The sequence below is a fragment of the Eptatretus burgeri genome, chromosome 11, assembly GCF_056783735.1.
Source record: "Eptatretus burgeri isolate ZD-2024b chromosome 11, Ebu_testis_v1, whole genome shotgun sequence".
In the NCBI taxonomy this organism is placed as follows: Eukaryota; Metazoa; Chordata; class Myxini; order Myxiniformes; family Myxinidae; genus Eptatretus; species Eptatretus burgeri.
In genome coordinates this window covers 85,915,020-85,939,766 of record NC_140971.1, presented here as the reverse complement: position 1 = coordinate 85,939,766, position 24,747 = coordinate 85,915,020, and the positions used below count along the sequence as shown (strand labels likewise).

The window sequence follows — 24,747 nt, the reverse complement described above, 5'->3', positions numbered from 1 at the left end:
GCTTTTGTGCCACGACATTCCTTTTGCAAATCCTCCTGAAGCCTCTCTGACTCCCACTGTGGTTGCAGTAAAGCGTCATTACCCAATATGTGACACTCATCATTCCCTTTGCACCATGTCTATTCTGAAGAGTATTCCATTTTGGTTTCAGGTGGTGGGATTGCAGAATCCATTTCACAACGCACACATCCAAACATGTAACCTCAAACAGGAAGAATCCTGACCCAGCCCTCTGTTATTTGAGTGAGCTCCTCCTTTGCAACATTGAGACAAGGGAACACATCGACCGTGACAATCGCGGGCTCGTTCCCCACTTTTGCTGGATGCGACCTGTTGCTGTGTGTTTCCAATATAATCTGATCCACCCTCATCTTGTCCCTTCCATCACCCTTTTCTGCTTCTCAGCCTTCTTTTTATCCTCTTCAAGTTTCCACTCTGCCGCTCCAGTCTCCATTTTGATCTTCATCCCTGCCTCTCTTCTTTCCCTCTCAGACTCTCTTTCTTTTCCTTCTTGGTGTTGTCCTGCCATTCCTTCTCTGCCCCATCGGCTCTGTCACGCCACGAGTGTTTTTCTGCTCCATCGGTTCTCTCATCCTGTGGGTACTGCTCTGTCACATTACAACAGTCATCATTCCCATTATTTCTCCACAAGCACAGTTCGTTCTTCATGGCAGATTAAAATATTCTAACCAAAATATTTTTTGAACAATTTGTGTCAACACAAAAAACGATTTGTTTTCGCTGCAGGTCCGAATCTCACTCTCTGACAACAATGAATTCTCTGATACCAACGAATGATGCCATCATTATCAAGATATCACAAATATCATGAGATCAATGACAACCAACATCTTCAACACGAGACGATGAGTACAATCACCTTGGCCATCACAAAGCATGACACAAGCCATCACGAGAACGATCATCACACCCTGTCACGATCAAGAGGATTATTAACACTCCGATTGTGATCATGATGGCCTCCATGACATACCTGCCAACCCTACCGATTTGCGCGGTGGCCTACCGATTTTCTATAGCTCCCAACGCAGACCGATTTTATAAGTCAGACATACCGCATTTGGAAATTATTATTGGAAAAAAATAAATAGTTGTTTTTTTTCACTTTTGTGTTCGTTTCTCACTGCCAAGATCGTATTACACGCGGCTGCTTCGACATTCGACAAAACTCGTGCCTGACCTTGATTTCTTATCTCGTTAGCGATTGGTTATTGCTTCCAAACTAAGCATAACCAATCAAATGGGACGACATGAAACAGCGGGCATTCATTTCAAGACAACGCGCCATTTTCCATTCATGATAAAAGACTGCAGTCAACAGAGAGTACTCATCGCTTCAGTGCACGACAACAATGCAAACACCAGAAAAGAAAAAACCACTCCCACGCTGGGTCAACGAGATTAAGCCAAGTTGGACAACAGAGTTCAAGTATATCAAGTCTTCGCGTAAGGTAAACTGCAAATATGTTATGAAATCAGAGTGGCCAGTCATTTCATTCATAAAGACGTATCAGTGAGTTTATGTAAACTCTTGTGTCCACATATGGGCACATACTGTACATGTGGAGCTTGGAGAGTCAGTAATTTATGGAAACGTGACTGATGATCATGATGTCTTAGAAAAATAAAGATCAGTGAGTTCCATGTAACATACATGTAACAATGAGTTCCATGTAACAACTTAACCATGTTAAGTTTTCTATTTTTCACTCAAAAAATATGTTGAAATATTTCAGCTAACTATGGTCTCAAAATGCAGGATATTGCACCATTTTGCTTCATGTTTTTGAAAAATTTCCGGGGTTGCATGCCCCCGGACCCCTCGAGGGACGCGTATGACGCCAGCCTTCCGCTTTTCCTTCAAAAAAGGTTGGCAGGTATGCCATGAGCCCTGGTCACTTTGTTGAAAGGGCATGCCCACAGGTCGGTGTGTCTCACCACGTCCGTCGCCCTGGGTGTGTTTGCTGAAGCTTCGCACCACCACCTCCACAGCTTCCCTCAGGGCCCCCCTTGTCCCGACCGCACCTCCTGCAGCCGAAGTCAGTGTCGAAGTGATCGAGGCAGAACCGCTCGTTGTGGTTCAAATGGAAGGTCGCTCCGGACTAGCCGCCTGAGAAACATTGGCCGGAGATCCTGAAGCGGATGCTTTTGTCAGAGTCTTCATTGCTCAGCGAGGGTATTTTACTCTGATTCTGGTTAAATTTTGAGAATGAGCAAGAAATCTTTCCTCACAGTCGACACGAGTGCAGAAGAGTCTATTATCTGTGCTCGAGTGATGTAAAGAATGTGAAATGAGGATAATTTTACACAAACACACGGGTTGAGATTGTGCACCGCCAAACAATCATTCAACACACAGTTGACTTAAAATATTTTCGTGCACAACTTTGCATTAATAATCACAATAATAAAGATTGCCTTCATAGATTGTGTGAAAAACAAACAGACACATCAGGGGGATTAGCTCAAATGGTAGAGCGCTCGCTTAGCATGCGAGAGGTAGCGGGATCGATGCCCGCATCCTCCATTATTTTATGTTCTCACATCTCACCAGGTAATTAATGTTTTTGAATTGGAATCAAGATGAAAACATGAACATGACAAAATGAATTAAATTCTTCAACGTGGAAACTTAACGTTTTCCAAATGAAATTCAATAGACATCTTGTTAAAACCTGCATAAGAGAAAGAGATAAAATCTCCTTGGCTTCATCATTTCGAAAAACACGGGACTCTCCAACCGAGGGTAGTGGGTTCAATCCCCCATCTTTGGCATGAATTAATCTTTGGTTGTTTTTTTCTCTGATGCTCAAGAAATGTTGTGGCTCAAACCTGCCGCAGAGCCTCGAAGGCCCTGATTTTTTTCTGCTGTGAACAAACTTTGGTACATCATGGGTAATGAAGGCTGTCATCAAGTTTCATCAAAATTCTGTGTGTCGTTTTGGAGAAGAGAGCAAATACCTCTTTTGGGGGGTACAAGATCTCCCGTCCCCATCGAACCCTTTACTAATCGCAGATTTTGATGCGATGGATTCATTTTGGGACATTATGGGTCATGATGTTTGTGGCCAACTTTCATAAAAATCGTGTGTTTGGTTCAAGCGATGATGTCTGAAGTGATACAGATAGACTGACGACTGACTGATTTACTCACTCAGCGACGGACAGTGATCAATCGCATAAGCTCACCTGAATAAAGTCCAGGTGAGCTAAAAACCCAGGGAGGGTCTGGGTACATTTTCACACTCTGGCAGTCGACAAAGGTGTCCCAAGGGACTCACCGCAAAGCAGCACGAGGGACGACTCTCTCTTCTCCCGATCATTTTGGGGATGTAAGGGGTTTCAACGCACACACCAATTATCTGTTGTTTAAAGGCAGTTACCCACGTCAATGGTGCGACGCATAAACGCTCGGACTCCAACTGAATATTCCAAAAACAAGTTGTCCCCCTGCTTACACATAAACCCATTCAAGGTGATTCTTTCAACCGATTTACCTGCTGCTCCACATGCAATTGCTCTCTTTGATTTTGTGCCTGGCACTCCAATTTTCCTCAACCTGTGCTCCTGCAAAATCTCGTGGATGGGCAGTGTGGCCCCCTCATCAGGATTCCCAACCAATGCCAACTCCATGGTTCGAGTCCTCTGAGTTCTCGAAAGAGAGTTTTGTTCCATGACATTCCAATTGCAAATCCTCCTGAACCCTCTCTGGCTCCCAATGTGGTTGCAGTTCCCCATCAGTACCCAATATGTGACACTCATCATTCTCTTTGCACCTTGTCTATTCTGAAGAGAATTCAATTTCGGGTTCAGTTGGTCGGATCACGGAATCCATTTCACAACGCACACATCCAAACGTGTAATCTCCAACAGGACGAATCCTGACTCACCCTCTGTTATTTGGGTGAGCTCCTCCTTCGCACCATTGAGCCGAGGGAACACATCATCCGTGACAATTGCCGGCTCGTTCGCGACTTTTGCTGGATGCTACCTGTTGCTGTGTGTTTCCAACATCATCTGCTCCACCCTCATCTTGTACCTTCCGCCACCCTTTTCTGCTTCTCAGCCTTCTTTTTGCCCTCTTCGGCTTTCCACTCTGCCGTTCCAGTCTCCATTTCGATCTTCATCTCTGTCTCTCTTCTTCCCTCTCATCCTCTCTTTCTTTACCTTCTTGGTGTTTTCGTGCCATTTCTGCTCTGCCCCATCGGCTCTGTTGCGCCACGAGTGTTGTTCTGCTCCATCGGTTCTCTCATCCTGTGGGTACTCTCTGTCACATTAAAACAGGAATAATTCCCATTCTTTCTCCACAAGAGCAGTTCGTTCTCCATGGCAGATTAAAATATTCTCACTGAAATTTTTTTCGAACAAATTGCGTCCAAAAAAAAACCGCTTTGTTTTCGCTGCAGGTCCGAATCTCACTCTCTGACAACAATGAATTCTCTGACATCAACGAATTATGCCATCATTATCAAGATATCACAAATATCATGAGATCAATGACAACCAACATCTTCCACATGAGACAATGAGTACATCACCTTGGCCATCACAAAGCATGACACAAACCACCTCGAGAACGATCATCACACCCCGTCACGATCAAAAGGATTATTGCCACTACTACTGTCATCATAATGGCCTCCATGACCCTTGGTCAGTTTGTTGAAAGGGCATGCCCTCAGGTCGGTGTGTCTTACCACGTCCGTAGCCCTCGGAGTGTTTGCCGAAGCTTCGCACCACCACCTCCACAGCTTCCCTCAGGGCCCCCCTTGTCCTGACCGCACCTCCTGCAGCCGAAGTCAGTGTCGAAGTGGTCGAGGCAGAACCACTCGTTGTGGTTTAAATCGAAGGTCGCTCCGGACTCGCTGCCTGAGAAATATTGTCCGGAGATCGTGAAGCGGATGGTCTTCTCAGTCTTCATGGCTCAGTGAGGGTATTTTCCTGTGATTCTGGTTAAATTTTGAGACTGAGCAAGAAATCTTTCCTCATAGTCAACACGAGTGCAGAAGAGCCTATTGTCTGTGCTTGAGTGATGTAAAGAATGTGAAATGAGGATAGTTTTATACAAAAACACGGGTTAAGATTGTGCACCGCAAAACAATCATTCGACACATAGTTGACCAAAAATATTTTCGTGCAAACGTTGCATTAATAACCAGAATAATAAAGATTGCCTTCATATAAGGTGTGAAAAGCCCAACATATAAAGCAGGGGGACGAGCTCAAATGGTAGAGCGATTGCTTTGCATGCGAGAGGGAGCCGGATCGATGCCCACATCCTCCATTATTTTATTTTCTCACATCTCACCAGCGAATTCATCGTTCTGAAATGGAATTTGGATCAAAACGTGTGAACATGACAAAATGAATTAAATACTTCAATGTGTAAACTTATCTTTTTCCGAATGAAATTCAATATACATCTTTTGAAAAGCTGTCATAACAGAACAAAAAATATGTTCCTGGCTACCTCATTTGAAGAGCATGGGACTCTTAATCTTCAGATTGTGAGTTTGACTCCCACATTTGGAGTAAATTAATTTTTGGTTGTTTATTTTTCTCTGATGCTCGAGAAATTTTGGGGCTCAAACCCCCCACAGAGCCCCGAAGACCCTGATTTTTTTTTCTGCTGTGAACAAACTTTGGTACATCATGGGTAATGAAGGCTGTCGTCAAGTTTCATCAAAATTGTGTGTGTCGTTTTGGAGAAGAGAGCAAATACCTATTTTGGGGGGTACAACATCTGCCGTCCCCATCGAACCCTTGAATGAGCATAGATTTTGATGTGGTCGATTCATTCTGGTACATTATGGGTCATGATGGTTGTGACCAACTTTCATTAAAATCGTGTGTTTGGTTCAAGCGATGATGTCTGAAGTGATTCAGACAGACTGACTGACTGACTGACTGATTCACTCACTCACCGGCAAAAAGTGCTCCATAGCATTAGGTCACCTGAATAAAGTCCAGGTGGGCTAAAAACCCAGGGAGGGTCTTGGTACATGTTGAGACTCTGGGGATTTGCTAAGCTGTCCCAAGGGACTCACCGCAAAGCAGAGGAAGGGAGGACTCTCTCTCTTCTCCCAATCATTTTGTGGATGTGAGTGGTTTCAACGCACACACCAATTATCTGCTGTTTAAAGGCAGTTGCCCACCTCAATGGTGCGAAGCAGAATCGCTCGGACTCCAGCTGAATATTCCCAAAACAAAGTTGTCCCCCTGCTTAAACATAAAACCATTCAAGGTGATTTTTCAACCGATTTACCTGCTGCTCCACATGCAAGTGCTCCCTTTGATTTTGGGATGGCACTCCAATTTTCCAAAACCTGTGCTCCTGCAAAATCTCGTGGATGGGAAGTGTGGCCTCCTCAGCAGGATTCCCAACCAATGCCTACTCCATGGTGCGAGTCCTCGGAGTTCTTGAAGGAGGCTTTTGTGCCACGACATTCCTTTTGCGAATCCTCCTGAACCCTCTCTGATTCCCACTGTGGTTGCTGTGACCCGTCAATACCCAATATGTGACACTCATTCTGTTTGCACCGTGTCTATTCTGAAGAGTATTCCATTTGGGATTCAGATGGTCAGATTGCAGTATCCATTTCAGAAAGCACACATCCAAATGTGTAACCTCCAACAGGAAGAATCCTGACCCAGCCCTCTGTTATTTGGGTGAGCTCCTCCTTCGCACCATTGAGCCGAGGGCACACATCGACCGTGACAATCGCCGGCTCGTTCCTGACTTTTGCTGGATGCTTCCTGTTGCTGTGTGTTTCCAATATCATTTGCTCCACCCTCATCTTGTTGCTTCCGCCACCCTTTTCTGCTTCTCAGCCTTCTTTTCATCCTCTTCGGCTTTCCACTCTGCCGCTCCAGTCTCCATTTCGATCTTCATCCCTGCCTCTCTTCTTTCCCTCTCAGACTCTCTTTCTTTTCCTTCTTGGTGTTGTCCTGCCATTCGTGCTCTGCCCCATGGGCTCTCTCACGCCACGAGTGTTGTTCTGCTCCATCGGTTCTCTCATCCTGTGGGTACTGCTCTGTCACATTACAACAGTCATCATTCCCATTATTTCTCCACAAGCACAGTTCGTTCTCCATGGCAGATTAAAATATTCTCACCGAAAATGTTTTTTTCATAATTTGCGTCCAAAAAAAAACCGCTTCGTTTTCGCTGCAGGTCCGAATCTCACTCTCTGACAACAATGAATTCTCTGATACCAACGAATGATGCCATCATTATCAAGATATCACAAATATAATGAGATCAATGACAACCAACATCTTCAACACGAGACGATGAGTACAATCACCTTGGCCATCACAAAGCATGACACAAACCATCACGAGAACGATCATCACACCCCGTCACGATCAAGAGGATTATTAACACTACGATTGTGATCATGATGGCCTCCATGACATACCTGCCAACCCTACCGATTTGCGCGGTACCCGACCGATTTTCTATAGCTCCCAACCAATACCGATTTTCTTTTGCTCCCAACGCATTCCGATTTTATTAGTCAGACCCCTTCCGGTTCCGGTTCCGGTTTTAGAGCAGCGAGAGGTCTCCTTCGGGGCTCCCTGCTGACGTTCTCAAAGCTAAGTTCCCGGTTGTTATTTGTCCCATTTTAACTGTTTAATTTTCTCACCTACATGTTACTGTGTGTTGCTAGTTCGGTTTTGTTTAAAAAATCGTGCTATTTTGTGAGTATTTTTGTCGACGTTCTTACCTGTGCTTGAGGCCTAGGCTTGAGGCCTACCGGTTCCACTCGGTGTTCGATCGTTTTTTTTTTTGTTTGTTTTTTCTCCCCATTACCTTCAATTTCTATCCTCCCCATTACCTTCAATTTTGATCCTCCCCACTTTCCAAACATCCCCCATTCTCCCAACTAATCTCTTTCTTTTCTAACAAAAAAAAAAAAAAAAAAAAAAAAAAAAAAAAAAAAATACCCTACGACAACAACAACACGCTCACCTTCTCCCTATTCTGCTTCTTCTTCTTCCTCTTAACTTCCTCCTCGTCTTCTTCCTCGATTTTTTTTTTTACACTTCCATGACCTAATCTGTTGAACTCTCTCATATATCAATATTAACAACAAAAAAATATATATATATATATATACCCAACAACAACAACACGCTCACCTTCTCCCGATTCTGCTTCTTCTTCTTCCTCTTAACCTCCTCCTCGTCTTCTTCCTCGATTTTTTTTTTTTTTACACTTCCATGACCTAATCTGTTGAACTCTCTCATACATTATTTTTAACAACAAAAACGATCTTATAATGCTTCATCTTCCTCTCTCACACATGTGGTACTCTTTACTGTTTCACAATGCACTACTCTTCTGCTATTTTAACAGACTGCTCTCATTTCGACCTTTCCTTCATTCCTTGCCTAAAAAATCCAACTATTACAGCGCTTCTTCTCTCCATGCTCTGAATTCGCCTTCATTGCATCCATCAAGAATTGTGTTAAATCGTATCTCTGACCTAAAACTTTTAAAAACCACAGTTTGCCATGGATGCTCGCTTTCCATCAAACATTCTTTTTTTCCAACTTCAGTGCCAACTCACCCCGCTCACCCCTCACTCTCACTCTCAAAGCAACCATCCCACTCTTCCCCCTCCAAGCCTCCCTCTCACCTCTCTCAAAAACTCCCCCCTCAGCTTTCTCCCACTTTTCATCCCGCTCACTCTTCCTTCTCAAAGTTGCCCCCCCTCTCATCCACCAACCTGCCTCCCTCCACTGCCCTCTCACCTCCATCTCTTCACTCCACCTCCTCAAATCCTCAACTGCCTTCTTCCTTTTCTCTTGTCCCCCCACTTTCTCAGCACCCCAGAGCCTTTTCTCCTCCTCATTCGGCCCCCTCCCCTCACTGTTCTGCAATACACCACACTCCTTCAGCATCCCTCCTTACCTGCCCCCTCGTCCCTTGTCCTACCCTCCCCTCCCCTCCACCTCCTGCACCCAAAGCCTCCTCCCCTTCCTCTTCATTAAAAGTGTGGACCTCAAATATCCGGGGCCTTCGCTCAAACCTTTCAGATCTTTCCATACAGGTTGCCACTGACAAACCAGACATTATCTGCCTAACAGAAACTTTCCTCTCCCATGACGTGTCTGACTCCAAAGTATCTCTCCCTGGCTACTCCCTCTTACGGTTTGACAGACCTGAGCCTCGTCCTGGTGGAGATGTTGCTCTCTTCATCAAAGACTCTATTCCTCACTCTCCATGCACTGCTCTCACTCCCCCACACCCCCAGGAATACCTCTGGCTTCGGCTTCCCTCCACTCCCACCTCATGTTTATATGTGTACTGCACCGTCCACCGAACAGTGATGACTCCATCTACACCTCACTATCCGAAAACATGGACCATCTTCTATCTTCTCATCCAAACTCTCTCTTCCTCTTATGTGGTGACTTCAATTGTCATCACGCCAGTTGGCTGGGTGTGGGTACCTCTCTCACCTGCCATGGCACCTCAGCAAAAGCTTTCTGCGACTCATTGGGACTGACTCAATCGGTCAACTTCCCGACCCGAATCTCAACCAATGGTACTCCATCTCTTCTGGATCTGGTTTTGACAAATTTCCCTGACAATATCTGCTGCTCTTCCTTCGCTCCAATTGGTTCTTCTGACCACGTCCTTGTCAAAGTGGACATCTCTCTGGCTGTTATCAGAGAACCACCTCACCGCCGTCGAGTCTGGCATTTCACTCAAGCCGACTGGCAGGGTCTCCGAGCAGCCATCAAACTTACAGACTGGTCTCCTATCACTACTTTCTCAAACATCAACTCATCCTGGGAATTCTTTCAAAGAAACTTGCTCTCCCTCATGCACAGATTTATCCCCTCTCGTGTTCAGTTGTCTTACCCTTCCTCCCGCCCTTGGTTTACTGAAGCTTGTGGCGAGGCAGTTGTCCTGAAATAACTTGCCTTTGCCTCATGGAAAGCAAACCCAACTGAGGGCAATCTCAGTTCTTTCCACAAAGCTCGGAACAAGTGTGTATCTACCCTCAGGAGAGCCAGAAAACAACATCTTTCTCATCTCAAGTCTGAACTCTCAAACCTCTCTCCCTCCTCAAAATCCTGGTGGCGTTTAATCAAATCTGTTTCTGGTGTATGTTCCCCCTCCATCCCCTCCATTACCTCAAATGGCCGCACTGCTGATTCCACACGTGATAAAGCTGAATGTCTAAACTCGGTGTTTGCAGCTAAATCTTGTGTCCTAAACCCATCACTATCTCTACCCACTTTACCCAGTCGCACCCAACTGTCCCTGGACTCTGTATCCTTTTCTCCTGACAAGGTGGAGAGCTTGCTTTCAAACCTCGAGTCAGATTCTGCAACCGGTCCAGACGGCATCAGCCCACGTGTCCTCAAAGCCTGCTCTTCTGCTCTTGCTCACCCTCTCTCTGTTCTATTCACCCTCTCATTTGCCCAAGGTCATCTGCCATCTGCTTGGAAATTTGCTAACATCACTGCCCTGCATAAAAAAGGTGCAAAAACAGATCCCTATAACTACAGACCAATCAGCCTTCTCCCAATCATCAGCAAGGTGATGGAATCAATCATCGCCTCAGATATGAAATCCTTCCTCTTCTCCAATGGCTTGATTTCCAATCATCAATTTGGTTTCAGACCAGGTCACTCTACCCTGGATATGCTGCTTCTGCTCTCCCATCAATGGATGGAGGTCCTCAATGCCAGACAGGAAATCCGAGCCGTATCCCTGGACATATCACATGCTTTTGACACAGTCTGGCACCCTGCCCTACTCACCAAACTCTCTTCCCATGGTATTCAAGGCCATCTCCACTCATGGCTCGCAGACTTCCTCTCCTGTCGCAGTCAATGTGTGGCCCTAAATGGAGTTCTTTCATCCCCTCTTCCTGTGCAGGCTGGAGTTCCTCAAGGTAGCGTTCTGGGCCCTGTTCTTTTTCTGGTTTTTATCAATGATCTCTCAGACTATCTGGAAAATCCTCTATTTCTCTTTGCCGACGACTCCACCCTCTGCCGTACCATCTGTCATCCCTCAGACCGGCAAGCAGCAGCTTCTTCGCTCACTGCAGATCTGGATAAAATCACAAACTGGTCCAACATGTGGAACATGTCTTTCAATCCAGACAAATCTCACGCTCTCACTGTGTCTCTTCGAAAGGACCGTTTACAAAACCCCCCCATCCACTTTCTCAACAATCCTCTGGAAGAAGTCTTTTCTTTCAAGCTTCTCGGTCTCACTATCTGCCATGACCTTTCCTGGGAAAGTCACATTTCCAACCTCGCCTCAAAAGCCAGTCGCCGACTGGGAATCCTCCGTCGTGCCAAGTCCTTCCTCAGCCCTCTTGAGCTCCTGACCACTTACAGAGCTTTTGTCCGTAGCCTGATGGAGTACTGCTCTCCCCTCTGGGCTGATGCTCCTGCCTCCCACCTTTCTTGGCTTAACGCTGTCGAAACCAGGGCATTTAAGATCATCGGCATCTCCCGCAATGAAGCTGAGTCTTTGGGCCTCTCACTCAATCACCGCAGGTTGGTCGGTGGTCTTTCTGTCTTCTACCGACTCCTCTAGAGCCTTGCCCCCCCTGCTCTCTCTGCGATTTGTCCCCACCACATTTCCACAGGGCGCTCAAGGTCCGCCAACAACCCCCTTCTGGTAAAACTACCAAAATCACGAATCACTGCTCATCTTCACTCTTTCATTCCTCTTTTTCCCCGCCTTTGGAATAAACTTCCTCACTCTATTCTTTCCCATTCTTCCCTCCAGGCTTTCAAAACAGCTGTTCACCACCACCTCTTATCTTCCCCCATCCAAATCCTCGATCTTTTCTACCCCCGATAATCCACCCAAGCCCACTTCCTTCATTTCTCCTGCTTTCCTTCCTGAAAGTCCCTGTAATGTCCATCTTCTCTTCACCATGTTCCCCGTCCCATCCCCATCCCATCCCCATCCCTCTCCCTTCCACAGTTCACCTAATGTGTCTGTTCCCCACTGTTTTGTCCCTTCCACTCCCGCCCCTCTTGTCTCATGCCTCCTTGCTGTGAGTTATGTGTTTGCTCTCATACGAGCCTCGACCAAGGTATACAAAAAAAAAAAAAAAGACATACCGCATTTGGAAATTATTATTGGAAAAAAATAAATAGTTGTTTTTTTTCAGTTTTGTGTTCGTTTCTCACTGCCAAGATCGTATTACACGCGGCTGCTTCGACATTCGACAAAACTCGTGCCTGACCTTGATTTCTTATCTCTTCAGCGATTGGTTATTGCTTCCAAACTAAGCATGACCAATCAAATGGGACGACAGGAAACAGCGGGCATTCATTTCAAGACAACGCGCCATTTTCCATTCATGATCAAAGACTGCAGTTAACAGAGAGTACTCATCGCTTCAGTGCACGACAACAATGCAAACACCAGAAAAGAAAAAACCACTCCCACGCTGGGTCAACGAGATTAAGCCAAGTTGGACAACAGAGTTCAAGTATATCAAGTCTTCGCGTAAGGTAAACTGTAAATATGTTATGAAATCAGAGTGGCCAGTCATTTCATTCATAAAGATGTATCAGTGAGTTTATGTTAACTCTTGTGTCCACATATGGGCACATACTGTACATGTGGAGCTTGGAGAGTCAGTAATTTATGGAAACGTGACTGATGATCATGATGTCTTAGAAAAATAAAGATCATGTAACAGTTCCATGTAAGTGAGTTCCATGTAACATACATGTAACAATGAGTTCCATGTAACAAACAACTTAACCATGATAAGTTTTCTATTTTTCACTCAAAAAATATGTGGAAATATTTCAGCTAACTATGGTCTCAAAATGCAGGATATTGCACCATTTTGCTTCATGTTTTTGAAAAATTTCCGGGGGTGCATGCCCCCGGACCCCCCGAGGGACGCGTGCGACGCCAGCCTACCGCTTTTCCTTCAAAAAATGTTGGCAGGTATGCCATGAGCCCTGGTCACTTTGTTGAAAGGGCATGCCCACAGGTCGGTGTGTCTCACCACGTCCGTCGCCCTGGGTGTGTTTGCTGAAGCTTCGCATCACCACCTCCACAGCTTCCCTCAGGGCCCCCGTTGTCCCGACCGCACCTCCTGCAGCCGAAGTCAGTGTCGAAGTGGACAAGGCAGAACCGCTCGTTGTGGTTGAAATCGAAGGTCGCTCCGGACTAGCCGCCTGAGAAACATTGGCCGGAGATCCGGAAGCGGATGCTCTTGACAGAGTCTTCATTGCTCAGCGAGGGCATTTTACTCTGATTCTGGTTAAATTTTGAGAATGAGCAAGAAATCTTTCCTCACAGTCGACACGAGTGCAGAAGAGTCTATTATCTGCGCTCGAGTGATGTAAAGAATGTGAAATGAGGATAATTTTACACAAACACACGGGTTGAGATGGTGCACCGCCAAACAATCATTCAACACACAGTTGACTTAAAATATTTTCGTGCACAACTTTACATTAATAATCACAATAATAAAGATTGCCTTCATAGATCGTGTGAAAAACAAACAGACACATCAGGGGGATTAGCTCAAATGGTAGAGCGCTCGCTTAGCATGCGAGAGGTAGTGGGATCGATGCCCGCATCCTCCATTATTTTATGTTCTCACATCTCACCAGGTAATTAATGTTTTTGAATTGGAATCAAGATGAAAACGTGAAGATAACAAAATGAATTAAATTCTTCAATGTGGAAACTTAACGTTTTCCAAATGAAATTCAATATACATCTTGTTAAAACCTGTCATAAGAGAAAGAGATAAAATCTCCTTGGCTTCATCATTTCGAAAAACACGGGACTCTTCAACCGAGGGTAGTGGGTTCAATCCCCCATGTTTGGCATGAACTAATCTTTGGTTGTTTTTTTCTCTGATGCTCAAGAAATGTTGTGGCTCAAACGTGCTGCAGAGCCCCTAAGACCCTGATTTTTTTTCTGCTGTGAACAAACTTTGGTACATCATGGGTAATGAAGGCTGTCGTCAAGTTTCATCAAAATTGTGTGTGTCGTTTTGGAGAAGAGAGCAAATACCTCTTTTGGGGGGTACAAGATCTCCCGTCCCCATCGAACCCTTTACTAATCGCAGATTTTGATGCGATGGATTCATTCTGGTACATTATGGGTCATGATGTTTGTGGCCAACTTTCATAAAAATCGTGTGTTTGGTTCAAGCGATGATGTCTGAAGTGATACAGATAGACTGACGACTGACTGATTTACTCACTCAGCGACGGACAGTGATCAATCGCATAAGCTCACCTGAATAAAGTCCAGGTGAGCTAAAAACCCAGGGAGGGTCAGGGTACATTTTCACACTCTGGCAGTCGACAAAGGTGTCCCAAGGGACTCACCGCAAAGCAGCACGAGGGACGACTCTCTCTCTTCTCCCGATCATTTTGGGGATGTAAGGGGTTTCAACGCACACACCAATTATCTGCTGTTTAAAGGCAGTTACCCACGTCAATGGTGCGAAGCATAAACACTCGGACTCCAACTGAATATTCCAAAAACAAGTTGTCCCCCTGCTTACACATAAACCCATTCAAGGTGATTCTTTCAACAGATTCACCTGCTGCTCCACATGCAATTGCTCTCTTTGATTTTGTGCCTGGCACTCCAATTTTCGTCAACCTGTGCTCCTGCAAAATCTCGTGGATGGGCAGTGTGGCCCCCTCATCAGGATTCCCAACCAATGCCAACTCCATGGTGCGAGTCCTCTGAGTTCTCGAAAGAGAGTTTTATTCCATGACATTCCAATTGCAAATCCTCCTGAACCCTCTCTGGCTCCCAATGTGGTTGCAGTTCCCCATCAGTACCCAATATGTGACATTCATCATTCTCTTTGCACCTTGTCTATTCTGAAGAGAATTCAATTTCGGGTTCAGTTGGTCAGATCGCGGAATCCATTTCACAACGCACACATCCAAATGTGTAATCTCCAACAGGAAGAATCCTGACTCAGCCCTCTGTTATTTGGGTGAGCTCCTCCTTCGCACCATTGACCAGAGGGAACACATCATCCGTGACAATCGCCGGCTCGTTCCCGACTTTTGCTGGATACTACCTGTTGCTGTGTGTTTCCAATATTATCTGCTCCACCCTCATCTTGTTCCTTCCATCACCCTTTTCTGCTTCTCAACCTTCTTTTTTATCCTCTTCGGCTTTCCACTCTGCCGTTCCAGTCTCTATTTCGATCTTCATCCCTGCCTCTCTTCTTTCCCTCTCATCCTCTCTTTCTTTTCCTTCTTGGTGTTTTCCTGCCATTCCTGCTCTGCCCCTTCGGCTCTGTCACGCCACGAGTGTTGTTCTGCTCCATCGGTTCTCTCATCCTGTGGGTCCTGCTCTGACATATTAAAACAATAATAATTCCCATTCTTTCTCCACAAGAGCAGTTCGTTCTCCATGGCAGATTAAAATATTCTCACTGAAATTTTTTTCGAACAATTTGCGTCAAAAAAAAAACCGCTTTGTTTTCGCTGCAGGTCCGAATCTCACTCTCTGACAACAATGAATTCTCTGACATCAACGAATGATACCATCATCATCGAGATATCACAAATATCATGAGATCAATGACAACCAACATCTTGAAGACGAGACCATGAGTACAATCACCTTGGCCTTCTCAAAGCATGACAGAAACCATCACGAGAACGATCATCACACCCCGACACGATCAAGAGGATTATTGACACCACTACTGCATTCATAACGGCCTCCATGACCCTTGGTCAGTTTGTTGAAAGGGCATGCCCACAGGTTGGTGTGGCTCACCACCTCCGTAGCCCTGGGTGTGTTTGCTGAAGCTTCGCAACACCACCTCCACAGCTTCCCTCAGGGCCCCCCTTGTCCCGACCGCACCTCCTGCAGCCGAAGTCAGTGTCGAAGTGCTAGAGGCAGAACCACACTCGTTGTGGTTGAAATCGAAGGTCGCTCCGGACTCGCCGCCTGAGAAACATCGGGCGGCGATCCTGAAGCGGATGCTCTTGTCAGAGTCTTCATTACTTAAGGCCCAGTCACACCTTGACGTTTTAGCCAGCAATGGCAACGTATAAAAACGCACGTAAAACGTTGGCGTACGCTGAAGTTTTGAGGTTTTTTTTTAAGTTTTGGTCGTCTTCATAACGTGTTGGTCGGATCCATAACGTATTAGTAACGGGCACAGAACGTTTCGTTGTGTTAAAGATAACTTACACCAACGAATGCTTCGCCTGTTGTCGGTGTTCACAAACTATGCCCAACGATTAGTTTAACTTTGTCATAGTGTGCTGCACGTATCGCCGACGAAGTCCTGGCGTTCTCTGTTAAAAATCTGCCACTCGCCGATTTAAATCATAACCGCCTGAAAATTGGAAGTGTCGACATCGCAGTCACACCTTGACGATTTAGCCAGCGTATGCCGACCTATGAAAAATGTGTCTAAAACGCTGGGACACGTCGAATACGGTATGGGTAAGTTGAGTATACGTTAGCAGCACAAAGAAAAACAATGAAGTCCGCTGTCATATTACGTGGTGCGTCTAGTACGTCATGAAATTTCAAGCATGCTGAAAATCTTACGACGTACTCGACGTATGACTCACAAGTTCCGCATACGCTGGCGTAAGTTCTCGGCACGCTCTGCAATCGTTTACACACGTCGGCCACACGTTACTCGTAAGTTAGGCCAAAAAAAAAATGTTGCATTGGCGTAACCCGCCCGACCCTAAAAATTCCGCCGACCCTACGTTTTTTTTTTTGTTTTTTTGCTATCGATTTCAAGTATCTTGTTGATTGCGATCGCGATCGCAAAAACCCGGAAGTGTTTCGGACAGAACCCGCCGACAAAAAGGGTGGTACTCGAGCCGGGGGAGATTTTGGGAGGGATTTATTAGGATTTATTAAATTTTTGGATTTATTATCCAAAAATTTTGGGATTTATTAGGAAAAAAAAAAAAAAAAAGATCCCGACCGACCTACCCTATTTTTCAGTGACCCGTTCCGCCAATGCAACATTTTTTTTTTTTTGGCCTTACTCATATGTCGAAACACGTCGAGGTAATGTTTAGCATATCCGAAACTTAATTTTTAACCTACGAGTAACGTGCTTTGAACATATTAGTAGTGTGCTTTGAAACCTTTGAGTAGCGTGCTTTGAACCTATGTGTAACGTATCTCAAACGCACATTGGAGTATGCAGACGAATTTGATTGATGTCTTCCGGATGACCACAGAACTTACTGAATGTGTTTCTAACTTACAGCTACCGTATATTGGCGTATTGGCAGCGTTTAGGGGAATTGGTATATACAAATGGGCTTCACAAGAGGAACCCGTCAGTGTTCCTGACTCCACGTTGAGTAGATGTCAATGTCACTGGCAGTGGCAGTAGCAGTAGTAGTAGTAGTAGTAGTAGTAGTAGTTCGAGAGAATTTAGTGATGTCGATGTTATTAGTAGTAGTAGTAGTAGTAGTTCGAGGGAATTTAGTGATGTTGATGTTAGCAGTAGTAGTAGTAGTAGTAGTACGAGTACCAGTAGTAGTAGTTCGAGAGAATTAAGTGATGTCCATGTTGGTAGTAGTAGTAGTTCGAGAGAATTTAGTGATGTCGATGTTGGTAGTAGTAGTAGTTCGAGAGAATTTAGTGATGTCGATGTTGGTAGTAGTAGTAGTTCGAGACAATTTAGTGATGTCGATGGTAGTAGTAGTAGTAGTAGTTCGATAGAATTTAGTCATGTCGATGTTGGTAGTAGTAGTAGTAGAAGTAGTTCGAGAGAATTTAATGATGTCGATGTTATTAATAGTAGTAGTAGGAGTAGTTCGAGAGAATCTAGTGATGTCGATGTTGGTAGTAGTAGTAGTAGTAGTGGTAGTAGCGGTAGTAGTCGTAGTACTTTCAAGTAACGTGTTGCAAAGTGTGAACAACGTTCGTGTTGCGTGTTCATAAAACGTTACTCAGAGGTTAGAAATAAGTTTCGGGTACGCTAACCATTTCCTCCACATGTTTCGACTGATGAGTAACTTACAAGTAACGTGTTTCAACGTGTGTTAACGATTGCATAACGTGCCTACAACTTATGGCCAGCGCAGCAGAACGTGAGTCATCCGCCGGCATACGTCGTAAAATTTCAAGCATGAAAAAATTTGAGGAAAACCCAAAAGTTCAACGTTTAAAGCCAGAGTACTACCACTTATGGCAGTGTTTTTCAGCGGGGTCTCAACATAAACAAAACGTACCCATAACGTATTCAACGTGTACCAGCGTTTTACACAAATTTTTGCAAAAATCGGCATAAGCTGACAAAAACGTCAAGGTGTGACTGGGCCTTTCGCGAGGGTATTTTACTGTGATTTTGGTTAAATCTTAAGACTGAGCAAGGAATCTTTCCTCACAGTCGACACGAGTGCAGAAAAGCCTATTGTCTGTGCTCGAGTGATGTAAAGAATATAAAATAAGGATAATTTCACACAAACACACGGGTGAAGATTGTGCACCGCCAAACAATCAATTGCCACACAGTTGACTTCAAATATTTTCGTGCACAACTTTGCATTAATAATCATAACAATAAAGATTGCCTTCATAGATCGTGTGAAAAGACAAACATACACAGCAGGGGGATTAGCTCAAATGGTAGAGCGCTCGCTTAGCATGCGAGAGGTAGCGGGATCGATGCCCGCATCCTCCATTATTTTATGTTCTCTTCTTCTGAATGAATAGTTCTGAAATGGAATCAAGATGAAAACGTGTGAACATGACAAAATGAATAAAATACTTCAACATGTCAACTTTTCGTTTTCCCAATGAAATTCAATATACATCTTTTGAAAAGCTCTCAGAATAGAATGAAACAACATCTTCCAGGTGACCTCATTTGGAAAAGCATGGGACTCTTCATCCTCAGGTTGTGGGTTTGACCCCCAAATTTGTTGTGAATAAATTTTTGGTTGTTTTTTTTTACCTGATGCTCGAGATAGTTTGGGGCTCAAACCCACGCAGAGCCCCGAAGTCCCTGATTTTTTTTTCTGCTGAGAACAAACTGTGGTGCATCATGGGTAATGAAATCTGCAGTCAAGTTTCATCAAAATAGTGCGTGTCGTTTTGGAGAAGAGAGCAAATACCTATTTTGGGGTGGTACAACATCTGCCGTCCCCATCCACCCCTTTAATGAGCATCGATTTTGATGCGGTCGATTCATTCTGGTACATTATGGGTCATGATGGTTTTGGCCAACTCTAATTAAAATCGTGTTCGGTTCAAGCGATGATGTCTGAAGTGATACTGACAGACTGACTGACCGAATGACTGGTTCACTCAATCACCGACGGACAGTGCTGAATCGCATAAGTTCACGTGAATAAAGTCCAGGTGAGCTAAAAACCCAGGGAGGGTCTGGCTACATATTGCGACTCTGGGGGTTGACAAAGGTGCCCCAACGGTTTCACTGCAAAGCAGAGGAAGGGAGGACTCTCTCTTCTCCCAATCATTTTGGGTTGTAAGGGGTCTTAATGCATACACGAATTATCTGCTGTTTAAAGGCGGTTGCCCACGTCAATGGTGCGAAGCAGAAGCACTCGGATTCCAACTGAATATTCCAAAAACAAAGTTGTCCCCCTGCTGACACAAAAACCCTTTAAAGGTGATTCTTTCAACCGATTTACCTGCTGCTCCACATGCAAGTGCGCTCTTTGATTTTGAGCCTGGCACTCCAATTTTCCAAAACTTCTGCTCCTGCAAAATCTCGTGGATCAGCAGTGTGGCACCCTCATCAGGATTCCCAACCAATGCCATCTCCATGGTGCAAAATCCCAGAGTTCTTGAAGGAGGCTTTTGTGCCACAACATTCCTATTGTGAATCCTCCTGAACCCTCTCTGACTCCCACTGTGGTTGCAGTAACCCGTCAGGACCCAATATGTGACACTCATTATTCTCTTTGCACCATGTCTATTCTGAAGAGTATTCCATTTCGGGTTCAGGTAGTCGGATTGCGGAATCCATTTCACAACGCACACATCCAAACATGTAACCTCCAATAGGAAGAATCCTGACCCACCTGTCTGTTATTTGGGTGAGCTCCTCCTTCGCACCATTGAGCCGAGGGACCACATTGACCATGACAATCGCGGGATCATTCCCGACTTTTGCTGGATGCTACCTGTTGCTGTGTGTTTCCAATATCATCTGCTCCACCCTCATCTTGTTCCTTCCGCCACCCTTTTCTGCTTCTCAGCCTTCTATTTATCCTCTTCGGCTTTCCACTCTGCCGTTCCAGTCTCCATTTCGATCTTCATCCCTGCCTCTCTTCTTTCCCTCTCATCCTCTCTTCTTTTCCTTCTTGGTGTTTTCCTGCCATTCCTGCTCTGCCCCATGGGCTCTGTCACGCCACAAGTGTTGTTCTGCTCCATCGGTTCTCTCATCCTGTGGGTACTGCTCTGTCACATTAAAACAGTAATAATTCCCATTCTTTCTCCACAAGAGCAGTTCGTTCTCCATGCAGATTAAAATATACTCAGCAAATTTTTTTTAGAATAATTTGATTCAAAAAAAAACGCTTTGTTTTCACTGCAGGTCCGAATCTCACTCTCTCACAACAATGAATTCTCTGACACCAACGAATGATACCATCATTATCAAGATATCACAAATATCATGAGATCAATGACAACCAAGATCTTCAACACGCAACCTTGAGTACAATCACCTTGGCCATCACAAAGCATGACACAAACCATTAGTTTGGGAATTTTAGCAAATTGTATTGACCATCTGTGAAAAAACTGCTTACCAAAAAATTTCTTCAATAACGTATTCATCTGGGTGTCGACTAACACATATCAATTAGTGTAAACCCAAATCCTTGTGGAAAATTCTGGGGAACCAATCAAAGTTTGTGTGCTCAAAGGACTTGGGCGAAAAAATCAGAAAAATTAACTTTTGCCAATATTGACTTGTGGGATGTCTAAATAGGGGTTTCTTGGGGGTGCTGAATTGATTCCAACCATTAGATTTGAGGAAAAATGAATCCCTGGCCATAAAATGGTGATATGATCCATTTTTAGACATCTCAGACTGTGTTTTGCGGTAATTTTGCTCAATTGATTCAGATTGTTCAAATTGTGCTGAAACCAGCATACAACATTTTTGAAACTATTGCTATATTGTTGGTTATATTTGTGCTCATTTTCAGTAGAATTCTCTGTGTTAGCTGACGTTAGCTAAGAGCTTTTAGCTATAAATTATTGTGTACCAGACTCCATAGAAGTTGAATATATTCAACGTGGAGTGGACCTATTAATGTTAAAACACATCACTGTATGTGTGTTCTGTCTATTTTGTGTCAAAATTTCATGTCCTGTCTGTTGTTTACAAAAAAAAAGTCTTATTTTTTTAAGACAGTATGGACAAGAATGTGACTGAACCTGGCTTGAGGTGTTTCATCTGTGGTGGTTCCAGGATTGAAAAGCATACGCTCTCAAAAGTCTCCAATAAAGGCCACCCACTCGTATCACATTCTGAGCTTGTGAGCGTGTCATCAGGAGTGAGCGTGTCCCAGACCACACAGGTCATCTCAGCTGCATCATTGGAATGCTCAATACCTTCGCAGCAGTGGGCCATCAGTACGCAAAGGGAGCAAGGCTGTATGTACAGCTGATGCATCAGCGACAGGAGAGTCCAATGTTCCAGGAAACTCGACCCAAGTTCACTTTGTACGGCAACCATGTAGTCAGGTTCTCAGACCATGAATGGTCCAGCACATGGACCGACATCACGATAGAAACCACACTCATGGGTGAGGCAAAATCCTCCGGAGGTCTAATCAGAGGCCGCTTTCGGAATGAGTCTTCTCATAAGTCTTGGGTTCAGACTCTGAACCACTTCTCGTTCATTCACCAAGAGCTAGAAAGAAGCATGGTCAAATGTGGGGTGGCTGTCCACACTGACGTTAAAAGAGCCCAAATGAAGAGAGATAATGATGCTGTCAACACCATAGTTGGGTGCTTGGAGGAAGTCAACCCTTTCGATGCCACACGGGACAAGAAGACTCTGGTGTCCTTCTCAACTGGGTTCAGCAGCACTCCTGAAGACCAAGTCAATGCTGATCAAGCAGAAGAAGTTGGCAGAGCCATACAGGCTAAGATGGATTGGAAAACTGTTGTGGATGCAATGGTAGCCAAACACAAGGTCAAATCACTTACAAGCCTCAGATCTGGACCCAAAGTCAATGGCGAGAAGCTCGTCATTGACTCACTGAAGCTATTCAACTGCCTCATTGTCTTCAGTGAGCGTGAAGTCAAGACCAAAGAAGGTCTGCGCTTTGAGTTGACGCCAAAACCGATGTCTCTATTTGACAAAAAATCAAAAGTTGTGAAAGCCAGACAAGGCTGCCCCAGCAAGGTCCCTGAAGGTATGTCACATGTCAAACAACCCCCCTGCACAAGCCTTGTGGTTGATGGTGGGTGGCTCCTGCACAATGTCAAGTGGGAGGCTAACCTTACTTGGAAGGATGTTTCCGAGAGCTACCTCCAGTTTGTGAAGTCCATGGGGAGCCATCGCCTCCGGATAACGGTGGTCTTTGACGGATATGGCAGCTCCACCAAGGACCATGACCACTTGAGACGAACAAAGAATGCATGCTGTGACATTCAGATTTGTCTGGATCTCAAAATCATCATTGCAAGAAAAAAGTTCCTCGATAGCAAGAACAACAAACCCAGCTCGTTCTGCTCCTTGCTGAGACATTTAGTAGGAATGGAATCAGTGTACAGCAATGCTACAATGATGCCGACACCTCCATCGTCCGCGCAGCTATAGATGAGGTACGAGAGTCCCCTGTCGAGGTGAGGGCTGAGGACGCAGACGTCGTGGTTATGCTGATTCATCATGTTGCAGACCGTCCGATCTTCCTCATGACAGCCAAAGAAACATCTTACTATGTCGGAAAGATCCGGGAGGCCCTCCAAGAGATATCCCGGAGGTATTTCATCTTCTTGCACAGCTTCTCTGGCTGTAATACAGTGTCTGCAATTTTTGGGTTGAAAAAACCAACTTTGCTAAGCAAGCTCTGCAAGACAGATGAAGCAGGGAGGGCAATGAACGTGTTTATGGACATACGAGCTGAGAAAGGTGATATCATTAAAGCAGGCTGTGATCTTTTCATGTTCATGTTCCATGGGAAATCCTCCAAAGACTTGGAAGACTTGAGATTCGACATCTTCAGCAAGCGAGCTGCTACTGGGAGCATAAAACATGAGAAACTCCCCCCGACAACAGGAGCTGCAGCACAGCACTCTCTCCGAGCTTACCTCCAGAATAGAGACTGGCTGATGCTGCAAAGTCCATCGTTGGATGCCCGGGACTATGGATGGCAACTCACTGAGCAAGGATATGCACCGGTCCCTTCTACAGACCCCATTGCACCAGACTACCTCCTGACGTTTGCCAGCTGCAACTGTGCGGGGGAATGCAGCTCACTTAGGTGCTGCTGTAAAAAGCAAGGAGTCCAGTGTATTTCTGCTTGCGGCATCTGTCATGGTAACTCTTGCCTGAACATAAACCAGCTGGATGACAAGAGGAGTGAGGAAGATACTGGGGAGTTTGATAAATAAGGTTGTAAAAGCTGACGAAGCAACATTTCCATTGAGCACAGTTCTGTTAAAAATGACAATAAAATACATTTTATATGATCAAGGAGTGTTTTTTTTCTCAAAAATAATGGTTGCAATCAATACAACACCCTAGAAAACCCCAAGTTAGAATCCCACAAGTCAATATTGGCAAAAGTTAATTTTTCGATTTTTTTCGCATAGGCCCTCTGAGCACCCGAACTTTGATTGGCTCCCCAGAATTTTCCACAAGGATTTAGGTTTGCACGAATTGACAGGTGTTAGTAGACACCGAGATGAATACGTTTGTGAATAAATTTTTTGGAAAGAAATTTTTTCACAGATGGTCGTTACAATTTCCTAAAATTCCCTAACTTCATCACAACAACGATCATCACACCCCATCACGATCAAGAGGATTATTATCACTAAGATTGTGATCATGACGGCTTCCATGAGCCTTGGTCCCTTTGTTGAAAGGGCATGCCCACAGGTCGGTGTGTATCCCCACGTCCGTAGCCCTGGGTGTGTTTGCTGAAGCTTCGCATCACCACCTCCACAGCTACCCTCAGGGCCCCCCTTGTCCCGACCGCACCTCCTGCAGCCGAAGTCAGTGTCGAAGTGGTTGAGGCAGAACCGCTCGTTGTGGTTGAAATCGAAGGTCGCTCCGGACTCGCCGCCTGAGAAACATTGGCCGGAGATCATGAAGCAGATGCTCTTGTCAGAGTCTTCATTGCTCAGCGAGGGTATTTTACTCTGATTCTGGTGAAATTTTGAGACTGAGCAAGGAATCTTTCCTCACAGTCGACACGAGTGTAGAAGAGCCTATTGTCTGTGCTCGAGTGATGTAACGAATGTAAAATGAGGATAATTTTACACAAACACACGGGTTAAGATTATGCACCACCAAACCATCATTCGACACACAGTTGACTTAAAATATTTTCGTGCATAACTTTGCATTAATAATCCTTATAATAAAGATTGCCTTCATAGATCGTGTGAAAAGCCACACCAACACATCAGGGGGATTAGATCAAATGGTAGAGCGCTCGCTTTGCATGCGAGAGGGAGCGGGATCGATGCCCGCATCCTCCAATATTTTATGTTCTGACATCTCACCAGGGATTTAATCG

At 44.9% G+C, this 24,747-nt stretch overlaps 3 non-coding genes across 3 annotated transcripts; all 3 read left to right on the top strand.

The window, feature by feature from the left end:
* Positions 1-2,475: 2,475 nt before the first annotated feature.
* Positions 2,476-2,548, top strand: TRNAA-AGC (transfer RNA alanine (anticodon AGC)). The gene has a single exon. It is a non-coding gene; the product is annotated as a tRNA-Ala (tRNA).
* An 11,002-nt stretch (positions 2,549-13,550) lies between these two features.
* On the top strand, positions 13,551-13,623 carry TRNAA-AGC (transfer RNA alanine (anticodon AGC)). The gene has a single exon. It is a non-coding gene; the product is annotated as a tRNA-Ala (tRNA).
* A 4,999-nt stretch (positions 13,624-18,622) lies between these two features.
* TRNAA-AGC (transfer RNA alanine (anticodon AGC)) lies at positions 18,623-18,695 on the top strand. The gene has a single exon. It is a non-coding gene; the product is annotated as a tRNA-Ala (tRNA).
* Positions 18,696-24,747: the final 6,052 nt, after the last annotated feature.